General features: G+C 39.7%; 1 pseudogene; it reads left to right on the top strand.

The window, feature by feature from the left end:
- LOC101447568 (dihydrolipoyllysine-residue acetyltransferase component of pyruvate dehydrogenase complex, mitochondrial-like) overlaps positions 1 to 24,733 on the top strand; it is a 48,901-nt pseudogene that overhangs the window by 13,957 nt on the left and 10,211 nt on the right.

Here is a 24,733-nt window from a genome sequence, read left to right as displayed (position 1 = left end):
CACATGGGAGGCCCCGAGTTGGGTTCCTGGTGCCTCCTGAAAACAAAAATACAAACAACAAGGAATAAACTAACTCAGGGGGGCCAATGCGTTTCGGTGGTTGAGCGCTGGCTTCCCATATATGAGGTCCCAGATTCAATACCTGGCCCCAGGATCTCAAAAAACAAAAACAAAAACAAAAAAACCCAACAATATACATTTATTCTCTCACAGTTCTGAAAGTTGGAAGTCTGAAATTAAGCTGTCAGCTGGGCCATGCTCTCACTGAGTGCTCTAGGGGAGAATCTGACCCATGCCTTTCCTCCAGCTTCATGTAGCTCTAGGCATTCCTTGGCTTGTGGCAGGATAATGCTTATCTCCACCTCCATGGTTACCTAGCATTCTCCCTGTGTGTTTGTTTCTGTGTCTCTTCTTCTCATAAAGACTCCAGTCATATTGGATTAAGGGCCCACCCTGCTCCCTTGTCTTAACAAAGTATGTCTGCAATGACCCTATTCCCAAATAAGGACACATTCTGAGGAACCGTTGTTAAAACTTCAACATATCCTTTTGGAGGTCACGATTCAATCCATTACAACACATTGTAACTGCTTTTTAAAAAATTTTTTTGTATTTTTATTTTTAAAGAAGCTTTAGATTACATAAATGTTACATTAAAAAATATAGGGGAGGGGAACAGGTGTAGCTCAATGGTTTGAGTGCTTACTTCCCATGTACAAGGTCCTGAGTTTGATCTAAGTACTTCCTTAAAAAAACAAAACAGGGGATTCTCATATGCCCCATCCCCTCCCCCTCCCATACTTTCCCACATTAAGAACATCTTCATTAGTGTGGTACATTTGTTTCAATTGATGAACACATATTGGAACATTGCTACTAACCGTGGACTATAGTTTACCTTATAGTTTATACAATTTTGTAGGTTATGACAAAATATATGATAGTGTGTATCTGTCATTGCAATATTATGCAGGGCAATTCAAATGTCCCAAAAATGCCCAAATATTACACCTAATCTTCCCTCTCCCTCCCCTCAGAACCTCTGGTGGCCACTGTCTTTGTATCAATGATATTATTCCATTGTTAGAATATTAATAAGTCTACTTTAGTTCATTTAGTTCATTCCTCAATCTTGAGGATTTGGGGATGATGATGGCCACTCTGTTTCTAATTGAGAGGGGGCTTAGATGGAACTGTCTTGCTTGCAGTTGTAGATACTCTCTGTTCCTTGGGATGGGCACTGTTCATCATCATTTCCTTGTTAGTTGTCCTGGATGAGTCCAAAAAACTGGAGAGTAAGTGGTTCAACTCAGCTGAGATTCAGGGCTCAAATGGCACATTGGTGAACCAAAGGTTTAAGTCTCTGGGACATATATTTAACAAGTATAGGGCTAATTATAGGTTCAAATAAAGGGGCAGAAAAACCACGTGTAAGGAAAGTATAAATTAGTCTGTTACACTGGGGAGCATAAATTCCAAAAGTAAGGCCCACTGACAGGATGCCAAATTCCTGAGCTTGTCTGCCCTGCTTATAGTGTCTAGATGTCTCTAGAGCCCTCAGGGGCCCTGCTGTTTGAGTCAGTGTTTACTGTGGCAATCAATGGGATCCTCCTGAGACATGCATAAGCGTAATTTCTGGAAGGATCTCCCAATTCACTTTGAAATCTCTTAGCCATAAAAACTCATTTGTATTTAATATTTCCCCCTTTTGGCTAAGGTCTTTTTCCGGATGCATTGCTAGTTGGCATTTAGTAATAATCCCTTGGTGCCAGGAGGCTCATCCTTGGGAGTCATGTCCCAAGCTGAGGGGAAGGTAGTGTGTTTATATGTTGCATTTGGCTTAGAGAGAGGCCATATTTGTAACTGCTTTTTTCTAAAATAATGTCTGAATGAATGAATGAATGAATGAATGAAGAGTTCCCAAACAACTTTCTCAGTAACTACTGTATTGTAGATGAAGAGAGAAATGATGCCCTTGCCTCCTACTCCTAAATACCATTATTTGGATAATCCCTTCCTATCTTTTTAAAACTGATGGACCTGATTTGGAAACAATGATAGTGACAATAGACAGATACATAAGTGAGTTTCAAGCCTTGAACAAGTGAGTTTAAAGACAGAAATAATAGCAATCAACATTCAAGGAATGTATTTGGAAACTGTCTTGCATCAAGCCCTCCCAAAATGAGAAGGAAACATACCTGTTTTGTCTGGCCAAGTCCGTATACAGCATATTTCTTTCTCTAGCTCAAGCCGTTAAGTTCTTGTCCCAATTGTTAATTTTCTCCATTGGCTACAACTTTTTTGATGTCTCACCTTAATAATTGAGCTAGAAAAGACAAAGGCAGTCACACATGATTGAATTCTCCATCATCAAAATATATATTTCTTTTATTGTTTGCAAAAGAAGGCATATATCACCTGGGACATTTAGGAACTACAAAATAAAATCTTGCTTTATAGCTGTGTCTCTACCAGATCTGGCATTCTGTAAGTCACTATCAGAGAGCTAAGTTGAGCTACCAAGTGTCAAAGGCAGCCGATTAAGGAATCATGCCACAATGGAAATAACAGTCAAGTCTTTAATCACCTAACCTGGAGAAGAAGAGCAGGCTACCGCTGTTTCATTTTTCCCCATGGAACATACCACTGGGCGAAGGTCAGATGAATCAGCACAGACGAGGGTGTATCTAACTGCTGAGGGAGCCCCAAACAAAAGTCTCCTGCAACTTTATCTACCCAGAAGCTGAGGCAAGGGGAGATCTAGAAGGGAAAAGTACTGAATACTGAATCAGAGTGAAGAAAAGTGTCTTCAAGGTCTCTCCCTCCTCTTCCCTAATAAAGAGATCTCAGCAAAGGTCCCTGGAGAAGGACTCAGGTTGGGAATGGAGATACTGGTAAAAGTAGGACCAGCAAGGCTGGCCTAAGTCCTTGCACAGACTGCTGTGCCCAAAGTCTGGGGTGGAAAGAGGAACTTCTACCAGGCAAAGCTTTGTAATTGCCTATGGTGGGGCCTAAAAGAGCCCACATAGGAATTTAGCTAGGAGCTGGACTCCTCACTAACAATATTTATCCCTCTTCAATGTTTCCTTCTCATGGACAACTTTCTTGATCCTGCTCACATCACAACTTGGGTTAAGTGCCAATCTCAATCTCGTGCTCCCTGTACACATTTGTATCATATTATTTACCACATGGTATTCAAACTGCCTATTTACTATTCCCCACTAAACAAAATACATCTCAAAGATAAGCTCTATATCTTACCTTTGTATCCTTGGCCCTTGAGTCAATACCAAAATAAAATAGATCCTCAATAAATGTTTGTTGAATAATTGAATAAATGTGCCCAACACAAAGCTAAATGAAAGAACATTAACTAACATATTACGTAAACAGGCCATACTTATAAAAATTTCAGGGGAAAGAGTTTAGAAGCATATATGATTCTGTATCTCTACAATTGCCTTTCTTTCACTTTTAATTTGTGCTCCCAATAACATTTTGTACCTAGATTTTAAAGACATTTCTGAAATAAGCCATGGGAACTGTGTGACATTTGCTATTCTTTAGAAGAATGGAAATATGAGGCTCATCCCTAAAATGGAGTCATTTTTGAAGTGTGGCTCCTTCACAGCAGAAGAACCCTATTTAAGTCCATGGAAATGTAGGAGAAAAATATTTATTCTACATACCCTTTCTGTAATTTCTCATGTTGTTATGCATAAGTAGTCGCATTAGTTTCGCTCTTAGAATCTCATCTTATTTTAAAAGAGAGAGGTTGGAATGTATGACTGGGAAACATGTTTAATTTATTAAGAGGATAGTTTTGGACAGTCCATCAGCTCTAAGAACTGGCTGACCTCAGCTTACCCCATCTCACTTTTCCTCACAAGGATGCCATTGCTGAGTTATGTTTTGCTTTAGACCCTAGGAAAAAATATTCTGATCAGCCAGCAAATTCTATCTACTGTTGCATATCAATGGGAAACCGGTCTCAGCAGCAGCAGGGGGACATGCCAGTTATTCGGTGGTACTGGTTTGGAGGAGTCAACAGATTTAGTCTGGCAACAAGATTGTTTTCCTTCGGGAACAGAGCTTAATCCCATTCCTTAACTTTCCAAAGGGTGAACTCTTTTCTGTTCTTTGTCTAGAATATTAGGCTGTGGTGGTTAATTTCATGTTCAACCTGGCTAAGCTAGGGTGCTCAGTTGTTTGGTTAAACTCTAGTCTAGACGTTGCTATGAAGGTTGACTTTAAGGACATGAGATTACCCTCAATAATGTGGGTGGACCTCATCCAATCAGTTGAAGACCTCAGCAGCAAAAATCGAGGTTTCCTAGAGAAGAAGTTTTGCCTCAAGACTACAACACCAGCTCTGTCTGTGTTTCCAGTCAGTCTGCTCTACAGATTTCACACTCAATATTGCAACATTAACACCTGCCTGAGTTTCCAGTTTGCTGGACTCCTGGCTTGCCCTATAAATTTCAGACTTGCAATCTCCCCAAATCACACAAGCCAATTCCTTAAAATGAATTTTTTTTTAAGTCTTCTGTGTATTTTTTAAAAATTTTATTCCTCACCCCACCCCCACTGCCTGCACTCCTGCTGTGTTCTTCTGTGTCTTCTTGTCTTCTCTTTAGGAGGTACTGGGAACCAATCCCAGGACCTTCTGAAATGGGATAGAGGTACTCAGTCGCTTGAGCCACCTTAGCTTCCTGGTTTGTTGTTTCTCTCACTGTCTCTCCTTTGTGTCTTTTGTTTTGTTTTGCTTTGTTTTTTTGCTGTGTCATCCCATTGAGACTGCTTTCCATGCCATGCAGGACAGCTCGCTTTCACCAGAAGGCCCCAGGAACCAAACCCAGTACCTTGCATATGGTAGATGGGAACCCAATCACTTGAGCCACATCTACTTCCCAAATTTCTTGATATATGTCTCCTAATGGGTTTCTGTGGAGAACCCTGACTGATACATAGGCCAATGACCTTCCCACTCAACTTCCAAGTAAAGAACCCAGAATTATCAGCATGTTCTGTGGAGGAAATTCAGTTTCTAGGGAGAAAGGGAGGGCCTCTAAGGAAAGAATAAGAAAAAAAGAAGGGAGCTAAGAAAGGACTTTCTTTAGGAAGGAATGTTGATAAAAGCAATAAATGGACTTGTGAATGACAGCAAATTAAAAAAAGAAAGCAAGAAAGAGAAAGAGGAGAAAGTATAACTCTACCCTAGAGATTGACCAGTGTAAAGGTATTATATCACATCATTGTTCAAAGATAGAGGAAAGACATTTTTTCCATTTACCTCACTGTTTGCTAAAGGCTACCAGAAATGGGTTGGCTTTTACAATGGGGATTTATTACTTTAAAAGCTTACAGTTTCAAGGCTGAGAAAAATGTCCAAATCAAGTTTCATTAAGCAATGCTTTTCCTCCCCAAAGACCAGCTGATGGTGATCCTGGAAGCCCCTCTCCCATGGCAAGGCACATAGAGCCATCTCTTGAGGTTCTCCCTCCTCCTCCAGGACCCACTGCCTACAGCTTCCTGCTTTATGACTTTCTCTCAGCTTCTCTGTTCCACTGATTTCAGCTTCTGGTTTCCAGGGCTTTCTCTTTCAGCTTCTGAGGGTTTCTCTGTCTCTGTGGTCCCCATTCTCCATATTCATCTGCTTATAAAGGACTCCATTCCTTTATATGACCCACCTGGGGCACACCTTACTGAAGAAATCTAATCAAATGGCTCCACCTACCATAGTTTCACACCCACAGTTTCAAGAACATGATTTCCTGGGGGTACACACTATCTCAAACTCCTACACCCACCATAAGAAAAGGTACAATGTAAGGGTTATAGAGCTCAGGTGTCAGGCCCTTTTAGGCGTAAATCCTCATTCTTTCCCTTGCTAGGCTTCTCAGAGCCTCAGTCAGCAAAGTAGGGATGAGAATAATAGAATAATAGCTCCTACCTTATATTCTTGTTTTAAAGATTAAATGTGATATTCATAGGATGAAGTTTGTATAGTGTTCAACAGATACTGGCCATTATTATTGTTTATTGCTATCCTTCCAAATGATCTTTAATCAGTTAGTTTCCTTTTTCTTTCATTTCTTTGGAAGTGTGAGAGGCTATAGATCAGGGGTTCTTAACAAGGGATCCATGAGCATGAACTGAAATTCAAAAGAACATTATTCTTGTGGAGACATGTTGGTGTAGGTATGATATAGTTATTAAATAATACATAGTACAGTGTGGACTTAGTAAGGGGTCCATGGTTTTCATCTGACAAAGGAGTCCATGGAACAAAAAAGGTTAAGAATCTCTGCTATAGATGAAAGGTCACAAAGCCATGAATTGAAATTTCTTGTGGGTAAAAACCCTATGTTATTATTGTATGCTTAGTTCCTAGCATTGTGTTTGGCACACAGATGATAAATATTACAAAACATAATTTTAATCACAAGTTAGTGTATCATCATCTTCATATGAAGATAGCTATGTAGGAAAGGGTTAAGTTTAATTTTCACAAAGGGGAAGGCAGAGTCAACTCTGCCGTTGGAAGAGGGAGAGAAAGGGGTTCTAGCGGTTTTGGACCCAAGAATTTGAAAAGTGGCGCCAAAGCGAGTTGGGAGCCAATGGTGAGAAGTGGGGGCGGGGCCAATAGTGAAAGAGGCGCCAAATTTGACAAGTGTGCCAGGAGTGAAAGCAGTGCTGAGCCGCCCAGCCGGCCAGTGTAGAGAGCATGGGAGCTGCGACTGAGAGCAGGAACTGCGGAGCTTAGTTAGACCTCTCAGACAGGCTGTAACCCTGAAGCACCCAATCAAAGGGGAACAGGGGAGGGACGTGTGTGTTAGGTTTAGGCTGTAAATATCACTTTTTTGCCCCTTGGCCCACCAGCCATTTTGTACAGGTTGTGTGCCAGTTCTTGCAAGATGATTAATAAAATTCTATTCTTCTCCACAATCGGGTGAGCTTTTCTTCTCTTACAAGTGCAGCTTTCTTTCTAACAGCTATACATTCTAACATATAAGTATATTTTTTGGTGACTTGTATTTATTCTCCATGAGAAGCTTTATTTAGTATTATTTTGTGTAAGCATGCATTATTCAAACCCAATGACATCAAGTCCAAAATAAAACATCTGCTTAGGAAGTACAGTTTTAAAACAGTATCTCAGTAAGTTTTTTTGGGGGGGAGGGGGGCATCATATTATTAGATTTTATGCCAGGAATGTGCTTAATTTCTGACTTTACAGCTAAGTTTGTAGATAGAGTAAACACTGAGAACAGCAACAGAACAGTTATTGTTGCTTAATTTTATTCAAGTCAAAGTTCTGAAACCACCTTTAACCCTATTACAAAAAATATTGTAAAATATTTACAGGACAAGTAACACTAGTAAATAAAGCTTATGATTATGGCAGTATTTCCCCACGCTACCCCACATTTAATTGTCAATGATAACTGACTATAAATGTAACAGTAAACTACAAAAGAATGGTCTAATTTCCTCAACTTTTATCCTCAACTAATGTCCTTTGCAGCATTAAATCCCATTTATATTAAGCAGGTACTTAGAACATAATATTGATTTGACATTGATATGAAATCAGTGAAGTCTGAAGTATTTTCATGACTATTCTAACTTCAAGGGCATAATGACAAGGAGTACCCAGCAAGGGGCTGATATGTAGAAGACACTCAATGAACAATAAATGAAAGAATGAATGAGAAAATGAATGGATGAGGAGAGCAGTTTACTTTTGAAAATGGAGCCACAGAGTAGTAATAAACAAGATTTTTGTGGAACAGTAATGTCCTGGTATCATGTTGTCACCTCCATCCTTTTAGTAGACTCGAGTGTCTCAACAAGATAGTCAGGGAGAAGGACATAAGATAAGAGATCTAAGAGAACATTTGGATAAAGATGTATTATTTAAGTCTAGCACTGACTAAACAACTAAACAAAATTAGACAACAAACTTCTGAGATTTTTTAAAATAGAATTTTATTTTATTCAGTGTTTTTCCATGAATAGAAGCTGGTGATAACGTGAGGGATTTCCATGTTGTAGAGCTCTTCGGCAACACAAAAAGATTCAGTTTCTGAAAAGATGACACACACAAATATTCTAGCACAATTACTCATTACATTAGCTATCCTTGCATATCAGAGAAAAGAAAATGGTACTTAAAACAGCATAACTGAGAGAAGGATGGGGCTCAACCAGTTAGTTAGGCACCTGCCTACCACAGGGAGGGCCCAGGTTCGGGTCCTAGTGCCTCCTAAAGAAGACAGGAGACTTTGCACCCTCTGCAATGAGCTAGATGCCAAAACAAGAAGATGCCACAAGCCAGCAAATGCCACAGCCTGCAGGGAGCAGATGTGGCTCAGGCTGATGGGCAGTCGTCTCCCATATGGGAGGTCCCAAGTTTGGTTCCCGGTGCCTCTTGGAGAAGGTGAGCAAACAATGAGCAGACAGACAAATCTGGGGAAGAAGTGGGATAAACTTTTTAATTAAAAAGTTAGTAGTAGGGAAGCAGATGTGGTTGAACCGATTGGGCTCCCATCTACGATATGGGAAGCCCCGGGTTCACTTGCTAGGTTCTCCTTGTGAAGGCAAGCTGGCCCACGCCCAAGGAGAGCTAGCACAGCAAGATGATGCAACAAAGGGAGACAAGCAGACACAGAAGAACATGCAGCAAATGGACACAGATAGCATACAGCAAGCAAGCAGCAAGGGGAGAGATAAATAAAATAAATCTTTTAAAAAAGTAGTAAAATAATTTCTAAAAAAACCAAAAAGCATAATTCATATCAGTCAGAAAATTGCTCCCTTATGCTGGGTCCCTCTATTTGCAGAAACTGGTAGAGAAAAAGAAAGGAGAGACTAAAATTTCAAAGCTTTTGGCAATTTTTCTATGCCCTAGAAAAGTGAGACCCAAAGCAGAGGGCCCTTAACTTAGAGAGCATATAATGACTTTGGGATATGCAAACGTAGACCAGAATGCCGGAGTAAGTGGAACACTAAATCAACTTGAAAATAAGTTGTAGGAATTGTGATGAAGCACTTCTCCAAGAAATAAGCCTGAACAACAAAACCAAAGACTGATGACTAAATAAGATAAACCAGTGAAAATTTCCAAACAATGGAAGTGCTGAGGATGCTTAAAAACAAGAACATCTGATTACCCATTTTGTATTGTAAACTTCACTCCCTTTCCCAAACCTTCATTATAGTTTTGCACACAGTAAGCTTTGTGTGCCTGATGTGAGAGGATTTTTTTTTATATTGGAGGAAAGCAGTCATATTCCATGGCTGGATCAACAAAATGCATAGGGGAAAACTTCACCAAAGGAAATGAAATGAAAGTGAGATCAAAAGTTCAGTGGCATCAGGACATTGCATTCGAAGTTAACTATGAGATGCCAGCCTGAGGGAATCTGAAGACATATTGGGAGGATATTGGATTTCCCACCAATTATGACATGAGGGTTAACTTGGTTGTTGTAATGTTCAAGGACAGAATTTATCAGTTAAGATGACTTTGGCTGAAAGTCCAGAAAACCATGATTTAACTTGACTTAAAAAAATAAGAGATTTATCAACATTATTCACAATTGCCAAAAGATGGGAGCAGCACAAGTGTCCATCAACCAACCAATGAATGGATAAACAAAATGTGGCATATACATACAATGGAATAATATTCAGCATTAAAAAGGAATGAAGTTCTGATTTATGAAGCAACACGAATGAACCTTAAAGACACCACGTTGAGCGAAGAAGCCAGACACAAAAGGACAAATATTGTATGATCTCACTAATAAGAAATAATCAGAATCAGCAAATTCATAGAGTCAGAGTCTAGGATATAGGCTACCAGGGTCTGGGTTGGGGATAGGGAATGGGGAATTAATGCTTAAATTGTACAGAATGTCTATTTGGGTTGATTGTAAATTTTTGGTAATGGATGGTGGTGATGACAGCACAGCATTATGAATGGAACTAACATCACTGAATTACCCATGTGAATGTGGTTGAATGGGGGACATTTTAGGTCTTACATATGTTACCAGAATGAAAATGTTTAAAAATAATAAGGGAGGTTTTGTTGTGTGTTTTTAAAATCTCATAACAGGAAGTAGAGAGGAAGGGCAGAAGATACCGAGGAAGGAAAAGTTAGTTGACATAGGTACCTCAGTAATGTCACCAAGGGCGCAGGTTCTTTCCGCATCTTCACTCTGACATTTCAGGTCCGAGGCAAAATGGCGCCAGCAGTTCCTGAAAACACATCTAAATATAACGTTATAACATCCAGAGGCAGGAAAGAGCTGTTTCTTGGGATCGCCTTTTAACAGTTGAGGAAATCTTTCCAAGAAGCAACTCCAGCAGAAGTTTGCACAATTCTCATTAGGCTGAGTTGAATCACGGGCCTGTTGCTGAAACAATCTCCCGGCAAGGGGAATGGACCACTCAGGATTTACCCCTGGGCTGGCGATGAGTCACCTTCACTTGAGACACAAGGGGGAAGGTAGGTAGATATATATATAAAAAAAAAACCACCTCGGGTTGCTAGGTATACAGTGTTATCTCCACTGACTTTTGAATTTCAAGGAAAACATACTTTTTAGGATTGTTGTATTAGGGATAATACACGGTAGAGGAGGTAGGGGAACCATTTAAATACTTAAAAAACTTGAAATATAGTAAAGCCAGTTTGGTTACTAGTGTCAGAGTCATAAATGATGGATTCAGTGGTTCTCGCCACAAGAAGTTCCTTTTATTTAAACGGAAGGACGTAAATGGAGACTCAACGTTGTTGTTGTTTTTTTTCAGAACTCTGTGCTCAGTTTAAGACATCACATTTTATACAAACTGACGAAGCCTGACTGTATCAAAAGGAATCAGGAAACGGCGTGGGTTGGGGGCGTGGGGTCGCGCGCGGGCTCTAGGTGGAGCGTCTGTGCGCCCCGGGCGCACGAGCGGGCTTGTGCGCTCGGCTTTGCGGGAGGGACCCGGAGCTCCCCGCACGACTCCGCGGTCCGGCCCGACCCCGGCCCGTTGCAACAACGCGTTCACGGGGGATGCGGGGTCTGGGCGCGGCCCACGCGGAGCCGCTGCCGCTCTTGGCTTTGCCGCGGTTCCAGGCCCGCCCCCGCCTCCGAAGCTTCCATCGCCTCTCTCCCCCACAAAGCAGGAAGCCCCACAGCCCGTTGGGAAAAAAAGGAAATGGGAAAAATCGATGAGGGTGCTGCAATTGCAGAGGTTGAAACAGATAAAGCCCCTGTTGGATCTGAGAGCCTGAGAGTGTGTTAGACGGCAAAGATGCTTGTTGCCGAAGATACCAGAGATGTCCCGGTTGGAGCGATTACCTGTATTACAGTTGAAAAGCCTGAGGCTAAGAGGCCTTTAAAATTATACGTTGGAATCTTCTGCAGCACCTCCCCGGCGAGCAGCGCCAGCATCAACCCCTGCCGCCACCTCCTGCACCTGCTGCTCAGGCTCCTGGCCGCTCCGATTCCATCACATGCGGGTGGCTCTCCCGCCCTTTCCCCGCCATGACCATGGGCATAGTTCAGAGATGGGGGGCTGGGTGGGGGGCAGCGGGTGAAAACCTAAGTGAAGGGCACTCGTTAGCAGAGATAGAGACTGACAGGGCCACCAGAGGTTTGAAGTTCAGGAAGAAGGCTACCTAGCAAAAATCTTGATTCCTGAAGGCACAAGAGGTGGCCTTCCAGGAACCCCACTATCATTGCAGAAAAAGAAGCAGATATACCAGCATTTGCTGACTATAGGCCAACTGAAGTAACTGATTTAAAACTCCAAGCACCCCCGCATGCCCCACCCCCCAGCCGCCACTGTTCCTCCAACTCCACCGCCTGCAGCTCCCACACCTTCAGGAACCAGCCCAGCCACTTCTGCTGGACCAAAGGAAGGCTGGTTGTCAGTCCTCTTGCAAAGAAATTGGCAGCAGAGGAACGGATTGACCTTGCACGAGTGAAAGGGATGGGCCCAGGTGGCAGAATCACCAAGAAGGACGTTGTCTCTTTCGTGCCTACCCAAGTGCTCGAACGCCAGCAGACGGTGTGCCTCTCCCGGGCCCAGGAGTGACACCACTTCCTGCAGGTGTCTTCGCAGATATCCCAATCAGTGGCATTCCCAAGGTATTGCACGGCTGTTAATGATGTCTAAGCAAACCATACCTCATTATTACCTTTCTTTTTTTTTAGGCCGGTAAAAAAAATTGATTGGGAAATGGGGGAAAGAACAAAGTTTGCTGAGAAATGGCAGAGAAAGATGGAAGTACACACCAAGATTTGGTGCGGGCTCCTCTAGGCAGGGAGTGAGCTCTGCCTCTCGTGATTACCTTTTAAACTTAATTATTCCTCCCCCTTGCTAGTGCTAAGGGGGTGAGCCCCGGCCGATATCGGTTACCCCACTATTGGTGGGGGCCAATGGTGAGGCCTGTTTGGAATACCTGGGACCAGGGGGAGATCCCCAAAAGAGAACCTGGGACCTCAAGGTTAAATTCGGTTACCTTTCTATTGATGTAAATATGGGAGACTTTCTGTTGGTACAGAAAGAACTTAATAAGATGTTAGAAAGGAACAGCAGCAAAATTTCTGTCAATGATTTCATCATAAAAGCTTCAGCTTTGGCATGTTTAAAAGTTTCCGGAAAACCAATAAAAATTTTTTTTAAATATAAAAAATAAAAATTTATATGTATCCAGTACATTTGAGAGATGGATGTTTTTATTCATGTGTTTTATTTTTATTTTTAATTGTTTATATTTGCAATTATTAAATGAACAAAATAAAGTTTAAAAAAAGTTCCCAAAGCAAATTCTTCTTGGCTGGACCCTGTCATAAGACAAAATCACATTGCTGATATCAGTGCTGCCATCAGTACTTTTGTAAGACTCATCACTCCTATTGTGTTTAATGCTCATAAAAAAGGACTGGAAACCTTTAAGAAAGCTGTTGTTTCTTTAGCAACCAAAGCTCGAGGGTAAACTACAGCCACACGAATTCTAGAATGGCACTTGTACAATCTCCAATTTAGGAATCTTTGGAATTAAGAATTTTTCTGCTATTATTAACCTACCTCAAGCATGTATTTTGGCAGTTGGTGCTTCAGAGGATAGACTGGTTCCAGCAAATAATGAAAAAGAATTTGATGTGGCTAGCATGTTGTCTCTTCCACTCAGTTGTGATCACTGGGTTGTGGATGGAGCAGTAGTAGCACAGCGGCTTGTTGAGTTTAAGAAGTATCTTGAAAAGCCTATCACTGTGTTGTTAAAATTAACCCAAGAATTTCTAGATTCTCCTAGGTCACATCATTCTTATCAAGATATTTATATGTTATTATACATGTGGTTCTTTTTATTTATTTATTTATTCCTTTTTTTAGGAGGTACCAGGGATTGAACCCAGGATGTCATACATGGGAAGCAGGTGCTCAACCACTTGAGCTACAACCACTCCCCATGGTTCTTTTTATTTTAACGTTAACCAAGTTTTGTTGTTTTTTTTATTGAGTCTGTCCAGATAAGTTATTTGTCATGGGCATTATTGAATTTTTTAAAAATGCCAATTACACTCAAATATTGTGCACATTTAATTAAACACCAGATTTTAAGCTGCATGTTCCTAGTCAAGGAAATGTAGTAGAGGCAGAATTGTGGTTCCCTGTTGAGACAAGTACATAAAAGCAACTTAGGTGAGAACTTGAAGGTCTGCAATTTATTTGCCTAAAATGTTTTTCTGGTTTGAAGGAAAAGAGAGGTTGGGAAAATTAGTTCTCTTAGAAAAGGGTTTCAATTGAAGGGTTATTTTGGGATTTAACCCCAGTTTAAATTTTTCTGTATAGTATTTATCATGGAAGGGGGGTGGATAGAGAGCGTCAAGGGAAATGAGCAAAATTTCAAAAGTCAACATTTTCTTGATCCTCTTCAGTTATGGTATTTATTTTTCTATCAATCCCTAGAATAATTGTTTCCTACTCTTGGGATGAAGATATAATGACATATAAGCCACTTACAGTACTTGGTATAAATAAGAATTTGTGTAGATATTTATTTAAACAGTTTAAATGTAAGTCTGAGAGTAGAATTCTACAATTACCTCCAAATAAAAGAACATGCTTGTTGTATAATTTAATAAAAAGAAATTGTGAAAGTAGACTCCCTACTCCAAGATTAACTGATGGCTACTTCCAGATTAATTTAACTATCAGAATTTATTACTCAAAAGAACTTTAGAAAACTATGGAATAATTGTATAAATATAAAATGATTACTAAAGTTGGATATATGGCAAAGTCCATTGATTACCAAGTCCGATCTGAAAGAAGATGGGGAGAGATGCATTGTTGAACAGTTTGCTGTGCTAAACATAATACCCCAAACAAAGCAGTCATTTCTACTTAGATAAATAGAAAATGGCTATGTAGAAATTGTTCAATGTGTAAAAAAAAAATGTTTTTTCTATGTTTTTCCATCCCAGGGTTGTCTCATGTAAAATAAGAAAGGTAATGAATGGAAAAATGTATTTAAGTTGTTAAATATATTTTTCCTTTTTTTTTTTTTTTTAAAGATTTATTTTTATTTATTTAATTCCCCTCCCCTCCCCTGGTTGTCTGTTTTCTCTGTCTATTTGCCGCGTCTTGTTTTCTTTGTCTGCTTCTGTTGTCATCAGCGGCACGGGAAGTGTGGGCGGCGCCATTCCTCGGCAGGCTGCTCCCTCCTTCGCACTGGGCGGCTCTCCTTATGGGTGCACTCCTTGCCGTGGGGCTCCCTACGCGGGGGACACCCCTGCGTGGCAGGGCACTCCTTGCGCGCATCAGCACTGCGCATGGGCCAGCTCCACACGGGTCAAGAAGGCCCGGGGCTTGAACTGCGGACCTCCCATGTGGTAGACAGACGCCCTAACCACTGGGCCAAAGTCCGTTTCCCTATTTTTCCATTTGTTATGGTTTGCCTTTCTTTTGGGGGATAGGAGGGGATGATACTGAGGATGATAATAATTGGGAACTTTATTACAATTCCAGGCTTTCAATTAAATTGATGTGTTTTAAAACAAAAAAATGTTTAGAATTGTTTATAACTAAAATAAATTTGACCAGTGCTTCCTTGTGCGTGTATATGTGGCGCTAGCCCCTGAAGTTTATTCTAGGTCTTTCAGTGTTGAATCTATTTCTAAATGTTCATTATATGATCCATGAGTACAAGTGACAGTCCATATATTCCAGAAATATTCACCTTGTTGTATTATTATGAAAACAAGTAATACATTAATCTGATTTTTCAGTAATTAGTTACTTTAGCTTAAATTGAAGATTAGGTAGGTGGAATAAACTTATTACAAGGGACCATCATAAGTATAAGACAAGTCTGGTTCAAACATAAGAAATTTCAAAGATAATCCATCCTCTGCTAATGCTTATGGTTCTTTTGTTCCCTTGAAGGAACAATAAATACAATTGCCTTTTAATAAAATTGTGCTGAGCTAAAAATTAATCTGAGCTATAATCTGAACCTGGATTCAGTCTATTTCTCTTACCAGGACTGAAAGAAACAAGGTTAGAAATAGCGTGTGGGGTTAAATTAGATTGTTTAAATAGTAAAGTAAACTATATGTTTTCAACAACAACCAAAAAGAAATTACATAATGTGAAAAATAAGTCAAAGATGTTTAACTTGTAAAAAAAAAAAGGTTTCCTGGGAGAATATAAGAGGAGCCTTCATGTAGTTGAAGAGCTATTACATAAAATAGAGCAGAGACTTACTCTTAGTAGTTTCTTAGGTTAGAAATAGGACAAATGGCTGGCTGGAAATTACAGTGAGGCACATTGCAGCTCAATAGAACATGAACCTATCCAATAATTAAAACTGCCCATGAGTTTCTCTCAAAATATTGATGATTTTCCCATTGGAAATTTCCAAGTAGAGTCTGCATGGACAACACGGGCATGTTATTGAAAGAGTCTTACTCTGGTGGAAAACTAGACCAGATCAAAGTGATTTTGTAAGCATGGTCTGCAACTTACTTGTCATCTGTTACCCTACTTCATGGACTGACAACTTTTACCAAATCAAGTCTTTCCTTCAGTTCTTAGAGCTGAGTGATTCCTATTCCTTAGATAGTCCTTTGTACTTGTCACAGGTCTTGCTTAGTAACCTACTTAGAGAGGTTCTGAGGATGACTAAAATTGGATATAATTTTGTTTTCTGGTTCAACTTCAATTTTTATTGATTGATTAGTCAGCACTGAGATCTTTTCACTGGAAAATAGTAACAGGTGGCCCAAAGGGTCTTTTGCCTACCTCCAGGAGTCATGGTAAAAAGTCTTTGAGACACTTTGGCCAAGACCACTTCAAGAGTATCCTACAAACTGAAATTGCCATTATTAAGTTATTGCTTCTTTGATTTTTTTTTCCTTTGGGACTTCAGGTTTTGTTTTTGTATGCACGCAAAAAGAGAAAATTTAAGTGCAAAGAGTCAAAAATGGAGGAAAGAAAAGAGAGCTATGGATTGTATTTTAAAATAGCCATTTCAGAAATATAGAGACACTGGGTTTTGACTTCAAATTCCACTTTTTAAAATTTTAGCAACTAAAAGAAAGATAGTGTATTAAACATTCACCTATTGTTGAGTTTTGGGTTTAACATTCAGAAACCTCATACAAATTCAAAAGGAACAGAGATTTCTAATCTCATTCCCTTTGACAAGGATTAGTTTGGGGCTCATAGAATGAATAAAAGGAAAAAACGAAACTTATTCTGTGTTGCAGATGTCTACTCCACTCTGTTGACTTGCTGAGTAAAGTGAGGGGAACTGGATGAATGGTGTGATACAGTTAAAACCTCAGTTGCTATCTTTGTGCACACACAAGAAAGTGTATCCAGTATTTTCTAGCTAGGGTAAGAGTAAAATTAGAAGATCCCAGACACAATACCAAAGTAGCATTAAAAAAAAAAACAAAAAAAAACCCACGAAGTCCAAGGGAGCACTATATAGTAGCTACAAGAAGCCATATAAAACTGCTTAGCAATTTACAATCCAAAATTCATCAAATTATGGGACTGTGGAGTATAATCATTTTGTAATTTGTACTGAATTTAAGAGATATACACTATCTTGTTCTAGGGTGGTTTGAATAAAGTTGCCTATTGTCACTATTTTGAGTCTTTTAAGAGATAAGTGGTATAAGTTTTATTCTATTATGAATTTTTGATATTTTTATCAGTACAAACTGATTTCAGGGTTTTGTCAACAATTACATGACATATCCAAGTTCATTCCAGCATAATAATTCTATGAAAATGTTAAGTAATCCCAACATCATGGACTATCTTGTCTTCACTGCTTCTTTGCTAACATCCACTCCTCCAGATTTTGGGTTTTATTTAATCCCATAATTTTTCCTTTTTTTGGGGGGGGGAGGGGGGAATGTCTGGATCTTCTTCTTTGTTGGTTTGTTTGTTTGCTTATTTTAGTAGGCAGAATAATCCTCAATACCACCAAAGACGTCTATCTGAATCCCCAGAATCTGCAGGTAGAATTAAGGTTGCTAATCATCTGACTTGATTATTCTGGGTTATCTGTGTGAGCCCAACATAATGAGAAGAGTCCTTAAAAGTGGAAGAATGAATTGAAAGAGAGAACCAGAGAGATGGCAGTGTGAGGACATGCCCCAACATTGCTGGCTTTGAAGATGGAGCCATGAGTCAAGGAAAGCAGGTAGCTTCTAGAACCTGAAATGGTGGAGACAGATTCAGTCATAGAGCCCTCCAGAAAGACTATATCCTGACCTTATATCAGACTTCTGATTGACAAAACTGTAAGATAATAAATTTGCATTGTTTTAAACCATTAAGTGTGTGATATTTTGTTACAGCAGCAATGGAAAACCAATATGTTCATTTTGTTTTGTTTTGTTTTTGGCCTTTCCTCTGCACTGATTCCATTATCACTGAAATCATTAAAAATCCTCAGAAAATGTAGGGAAATATCTTCAAGACCTTGTAGTAGGTGGTGGTTTTTTGGACCTTACACCCAAAGCTTGTGCAACAAAAGAAAAAATTGATAAATGGAATCTTCTCAAAATTAAACAATTTTGCACCTCACAGGACTTTGTCAAAAGGTTGAAAAGGCAGTCAACTCAGAAAGCAGATTTGGCTCAAATGATAGAGTGTCCATCTACCATATGGGAAGTCCAGGGTTCAAACCCAGGGCCTCCTGACCCATGTGGTGAGCTGGTCCATGCACAGTGCTGATGTGCACAAGCAATGCCATGCCACGCAGGGGTGTCCCTCACATAGGGGAGCCCCACGTGCAAGGAGTGTGCCCTGCAAGGAGAGCCGCCCTGCGGGAAGAAAGCACAGCATGCCCAGGAGTGGCGCTGCACACATGGAGAGCTGATGCAGCAAGATGACACAATGAAAAGAGACACAGATTCCCAGTGCCTCTGACAAGAATGCAAGCAGACACAGAAGAACACACAGTGAATGGACACAGAAAGCAGATAATGGGATGGGGAGGGGGATTGAAGGGAGAGAAATAAATAAATAGTAAAATTTTAAATTTTTTTAAAAAGGCAGCCAACTCAATGGGAGGAAATATTTGGAAATCACATATCTGATAAGGGTTTAATATCCAGAATATATAAAGAAATGTTACAACTCAACAATAAAAAGACAATCCAATTTAAAAATGGGCAAGAGACTTGAATAGACATTGGTCCAAAGAAGAAATACAAATGGCAAAAAAACACATGAAGAAATGCTCACTGTCTCTAATTAGGGAAACGCAAATCAAAACTACAATGAAATATCATTTCACACATCTCAGAATGGCCACTATTAAAATGACAGAAAACTACAAGAGTTGAAAAGGATGTGGAGAGATAGGAACACTTATGCACTGTTGGTGGGAATGCATAATGGTACAGCTGCTGTGGAGCTCTGTTTGGCAGTCCCTAAATAAGCTGAATATAGAGTTGCCATGTGACCCTGCAATACCACTACTGGGCATATACCCAGAAGAACTGAGAGCAGAGACAAGAACAGACATCTGCACACCGATGTTCATAGTGGCATTATTTATGATTCCCAAAAGTTGGAAACAATCCAGCAGCAGATGAATGAATAAACAAACTGTGCTGTAGTCACATGATGAAATATTATGCAGCTGTAAGAAGAAATTAGGTTGTAAAGCATATGACAACATGGATGAAACTGGAGGGCATTAAGTTGAGCAATGCAAGCCAGACACAAAAGGACAAATACTGTATGATTTGCATTACTATGAACCAAACATATTGTATGGTTCAAAAACTATTTATAGGTATCCAGTACATTTAATTAAGAAATGTGTTTTTATTCAACTGTAATATCTTTTTAGTTTTTAATTGTTTATATTTTTATATTTTTGATTATTAAATATACAAAGTAAAGTTTTAAATTTTTTCTAAAAAAAGAATAGGGTGAATAAAAAAACAAAACAAAAAAAACCTTCAGGCCAAATCCATAGATCATAGTATATACTCACTTTCCTTTTCTTGGTCCCTTTATTTCTGTCAGCAAATCAATTTAATTAAGTAAATTGCAGATTAACCCTGTGTGGCTTGAAATTGTACATGCCCCAGAAAAGCATGTTCTCAAAGTTAATCCATTCCTGTTGGTATGGACCCATCATAAGTAAGACATTGTGATGAGGTTCCTTCAGCTAAGATGTGGCACGGCATAGGTCTTAATACTCTTACTGAAGTCTTTTATAAGAGAATGAAATTCAGACAAAGAAAGAGCCTCAGAAGCAAGAAGCTGAAAGCAACAAAACCTGGAAGAGAGGGGAGAGACCAGCAGACGCTGTCCTATGCCTTGCCATGTGGCAGAGGAGCCAAGAATAGCAGCAGCCAGTCTTCAGGAAGAAGGTATCATCTTGATGTTGACTTGATTTGGACATTTTTGTCAGCCTCAAAACTTTAAGCTTGTAAGCTACTAAATTCCCACTGTTAAAAGCCAACCCATATTTATATTTTGGTATCTGCTTTTAGTAGCCTAGCAAACTAAAATACCCTGAAATCAAAGGTGTCCATTGTTAGGAGGGTAAAAAGTTTTCATGATTTTAAAAATTGACTCAAAAGCAAGGATTTAAGGGAAATGACATTTGCCCATAGTTCTAGGTGTTCAATAGCCAATAACTTCTTGAATGCCTATAAAATATTCAGCACAACCTCCTAAAGAAGGTAAGAACTGAGTGATACATTTGGCAAAGTACGTATCTTGCCTACCTAGGGAATATAGAGAAGACACCTGCGTTGCTGAGCAAGTGACTGTTGAGAAGAAAAAAGGAAGGGACTGTGTGAGAGACAGGAAGTGAAAAGTAGATGGAGTGATAGGTAGAAGAAAGTTTAATGGATGATTTTCAAATGCAGAAAAAGAGGATAGAAAACAAAGAAGTGGAAGAGAAATTGGCAGGGTAAGAACATTCGGGAGATTTGGTGCCTTAATCAGAAGCACCCAATTGATATTCACAGAATAAATGACTTATGGTCTATGATTTCGTTTCAGTGGAAAGTAAGGAAAGAGGTTAATGCAATTTAATATACCTATTAGACATTAGTATGGTTTAACTAATGTTTCATATTTTCTGGAATATCATTCCATGTTGCAGAATTTTAATAATTATGTACTATTTATCAATATCTACTGCTAAGGGATCTACCAAATCCTCAGAAGCAATTAGATTGGGATCTAAATTAATGCTTTTAACAATTCTTTTTTTTTAAATTTTTTTTATTGAATTGTCTTTTTTCTTAAAGATACATAGATCACAAAAAATGTTACATTAAAAAATAAAAGAAATTCCACATACCCTCCAGCACCCCATAGACTCCTCCCATATCAAAAACCTCTTTCCCTTTTTTTAAATTACATAAAAGACTTGGGTGTTACAACTAAAGAAAGAACTAGATAATTAATTTAAAATACTCATTCTGAGTATTGCTTGGTTGTAGGAAATAGAGTCAGGACTCGTTTTCCAGCAGAGTCAAGCCTGATTCGTGAACCTAATGGTGGTCAGATTTTTAAATCTTATCTCTGGCAAATGTATAGACAATAGGCCAATATGTCAGAAATCTAACTTTCAGAAAAGTTTATTGTCACCTTTGCTACTCCCCACCCACCCCACTTTTTATATGCAAGTTGTCCAAGAAAGCAATGAAGAGAAATCATGAATCTATGCCACAGACCTAGAGAATAACCAGGCCAGAGAGCAGGAGGCCTAAAGGCCCCAGGAGAAAGGAGAACTGATAGCTGATATGATGAAACATATGATAAGCATTAAGAACATCTGGATAGCAAATGATATAAGTGAAAAAAACAAGGTAAATTAACCCAAAGACAAGCAAAAGTATTCAGAAAAGGAAATGGAATTATACTTCTCTATTTACTCTGGAATAAATAATATATAAATCGTTATGATGTTATAAACACCAATTATTGGTTTATCTAAAAAAGAACAATGTTACCAAATTGGGAGGATAGGAAAGTTGGGAGATGTTTTGTAGCAGAGTCAAATCTTTGGCTATCAAAACAGGACATGAACAGATAATGCCTGAAATTAAACAAACCAAAAATGACAGTGCAAGCACATTATTGAGAAAGATGAAGGTAATACTAGGAAAAAAAAAAAACAGATATAAGGGCTAAAAATATTTGTTTCTGGGTAGACCTTTCAATATTATTTGATTGTTTAAACTATGAGTATCAATTTGATGGTTATTTATTGCCCACCTCCTAATTGCCAGAACCTGTGAACCATGTTACCTTACGTGGTAAAAGGGATAGTTAGTGGATGTGATTAAGTTAAGGAGCTTGAAATGGGAAGATTACCCTGAATTATCTGGTAGATCCAATGAAATCACAAGAATCCTTATAAAGGAGTAACAGGAAGTTCAGATTTGGAGAAGGAGATGTGGCCATGAAAGCAGATACTATTGTGAAGCTACTTCTAGCTTTGAAGATGGAAGATGGCCACACAAGCCAAGGAATGTGGTCAGCCTCTAGAAGGTGGGAAAGGAAGGGAGGGAGGAAAGGGAAGGGAGGAATTCTCCCCTAGAACCTCCAGAAGGAAAATGGTCTGCCAACCCCTTTTAGACTTCCGACTTCCAGAACTGTTGTTTTGAGTATAGCAGGGAGCAGTGTAAGACGACAGCTTCTCACCAAACTGAGAGGGATATGTCAGACCAAAGAAAGACTCTGATGAGTCCAGCTTGGCAAGCAAAAAGCGTTTAATAGGAGGCTTACATGGGGAAGCTTTGACACAGTGGTAGAGCCAAGTCTGGACATGGCCTTAGAATCCTCATCTGTGGCGGGGGGCAGAGAGCGTGGTGCTTTGGAAGATCAAGTCTGCACTTGCCACAAAGCAAGAGGATTTTTTTATACTATATGTCTATGTGCGGATGGGGAGGGCATGCGAGGGGGAAACATATTAAAAAGTGCAGTGCTCAGGACAGATAATCAAGGACCACTCACAGTGGTTCAGGACGGCAGAAGTTACACTTTCACAGTAACTACATAAAAATAGCATTTACACTGAGTGTCCGTAGGGCTGAAAGCACATCTTTACAGTAATAACAAAAGGGATCTATTGAAACAAAAGTGGTCAAGTGGTTCACTGAGTAGATTATTCTTAATAATCTGGGAGTTTCTGGTAGAGAAGTCTAAGCACACAAGTTTTGCTTATCAGTCATGAGCTCACAAACAGTTATTTCTCAAGGCTTGCTGTGTAACAATTAAGAAAAGAAGTGCTGCCTAATGGGGGAATGAATTGGAAGGGTTGTGGGAAAAATGCAAAATGATATATGATACAACAGTAAAATAATAGATTTTATTGTTTTAAGCCATTACATTTGTAGTAATTTGTTACAGTAGTAATAGCAACCTAGTAGAAAATAAAACAAGTTGTAAGAATGTTAAATAAGAAAAAGTAAAATATGGTAAGATGAATTGTAGAAAACTTCTCATCTGCTGACAAAAGCAGAATTTCATAATGCAGGAATAGATGAATTTGAATTAAAAAGAGATGACAGGGCAAGTGGCTGTGGCTCAATCAGTTGGGCTCCCATCTACCACACGGGAGGTCTGGGTTTGCGTCCAAGGGCCTCCTTGTGAAGGCAGGCTGGCCCACGCACTGTGGAGAGCTGATGGCCCGAGTGCTGCAGACAGCTGGTGCAGGAAGATAATGCAACAAAGGGAGATAAGCAGATTCAGAAAAAAAAAACACACAGTGAATGGACACAGAGAAGAGACAGCAAAGAAAGCAACAAACCACAAGGGGAGGAATGAATGAATGAATGAATAATGAATGAATGAATGAATCTTTTTTAAAAAAGAGAGAGAGATGACAGGAAACAGATGTACCTCAAGCAGTTGAGCGCCTGCTTCTCACGAGGTACCAGGTTCGGCTCCCAGTGCCTTCTAAAAACAAACAAAATAACAAACAAAAAAACGATTCAGGGGAGCCAATGTGGCTCAGTAGTTGAGCACTGGCTTCCCAAATATGAGGTCCTGGGTTCAATCCCTGGCCTGGCCCACTACCTAAAAAAAAAGAAGAAAAGACAACTTTAATATTCTTTATGATGATGTGATTACTTACTATACATTAGGGCAAAGTTAGGTAACTTAAGCCTTGTCTTAGTTTGCTGGGGCTGCCATAACAAAGTACTCCAAATTGGGTGGCTTAAAACAACAGCAATTTAATTATTATCTCACAGTTCTGGAGCAAGAAGTCCAAAATGACAGTATCAGCAGGACCATGCTTGCTCTTAAGGGGAGAATCCACTCCATGCCTCTCTCCTGGCTTCTGGTTGGTAGCCAGCAATCTATGGTATTCCTTGGCTTCTGTCAGTATAGCTGATTCTCTGCCTCAATCACATGGCTATCTCGGTGTCCAAATTTCCTCTCCTTATAAGGACACTACCCTAATCCAATGTGGCCTCGTCTTAACTAACAACATCTTCAAAGATCCTATTTGCAAAAAAGGGTCACATTCACTGGACTGGGGGTTAGGACTTGAACATGACTTTTGCAGGGACACAGTTCAATCCATAACAATGCTATTTGTATGTGAGCTCATGTTTCCACATCCTACACATTCTATTATTCTTGTTTTATAATTCCCCCTGCCCCCCACCCTGCTATTTTTGCTGTCTGTGTACATTTGCTGTGTAATCTTTTGTGTCTGTTTCTCTTTTCATCTTCTCGTTTTCTCCTCCAGGATTCACCAGTATTTGATCCTGGGGACCTCCGATGTGAAGAGAAGTTCCCTGTCACTTGCACCACCTCAGTTCCTGGTTTCTGTTGCATCTCGCCTTTGACTCTCCCCTTTGTCTCTCTTCTTTTTGTTGTGTCATCATTCTGCTGCATGGCTCGCTGCATGGGCACTGTCTTGCCACATGGGCACTGGTTCGCAGCGCGGGCACACCTTTACCAGGAGGCCCCGGGGATCAAACCTGGGTCCTCCCACATGGTAGATGGAAGACCAACCACTTGAGCCATGTCCACTTCCCCTAGTATTCTTTACCATATGTACTTCCCATTATCCTCCCCACCTCTTTTTTTTCCCCCCTTTTTCTTTACCGTTTTTGTGTATCTTCTCTCTTCCTATTGTGGTACCCTGTTGTGGTAGCTGCCTAGTTTCCAGTGATTCTATTATATCATGAAATGGTCCCCA

Source organism: Dasypus novemcinctus, chromosome 5, assembly GCF_030445035.2.
Source record: "Dasypus novemcinctus isolate mDasNov1 chromosome 5, mDasNov1.1.hap2, whole genome shotgun sequence".
Lineage (NCBI taxonomy): Eukaryota > Metazoa > Chordata > Mammalia > Cingulata > Dasypodidae > Dasypus > Dasypus novemcinctus.
The sequence above is the reverse complement of the archived record's forward strand: the minus strand, read 5'-3'. Positions and strand labels throughout refer to the sequence as shown.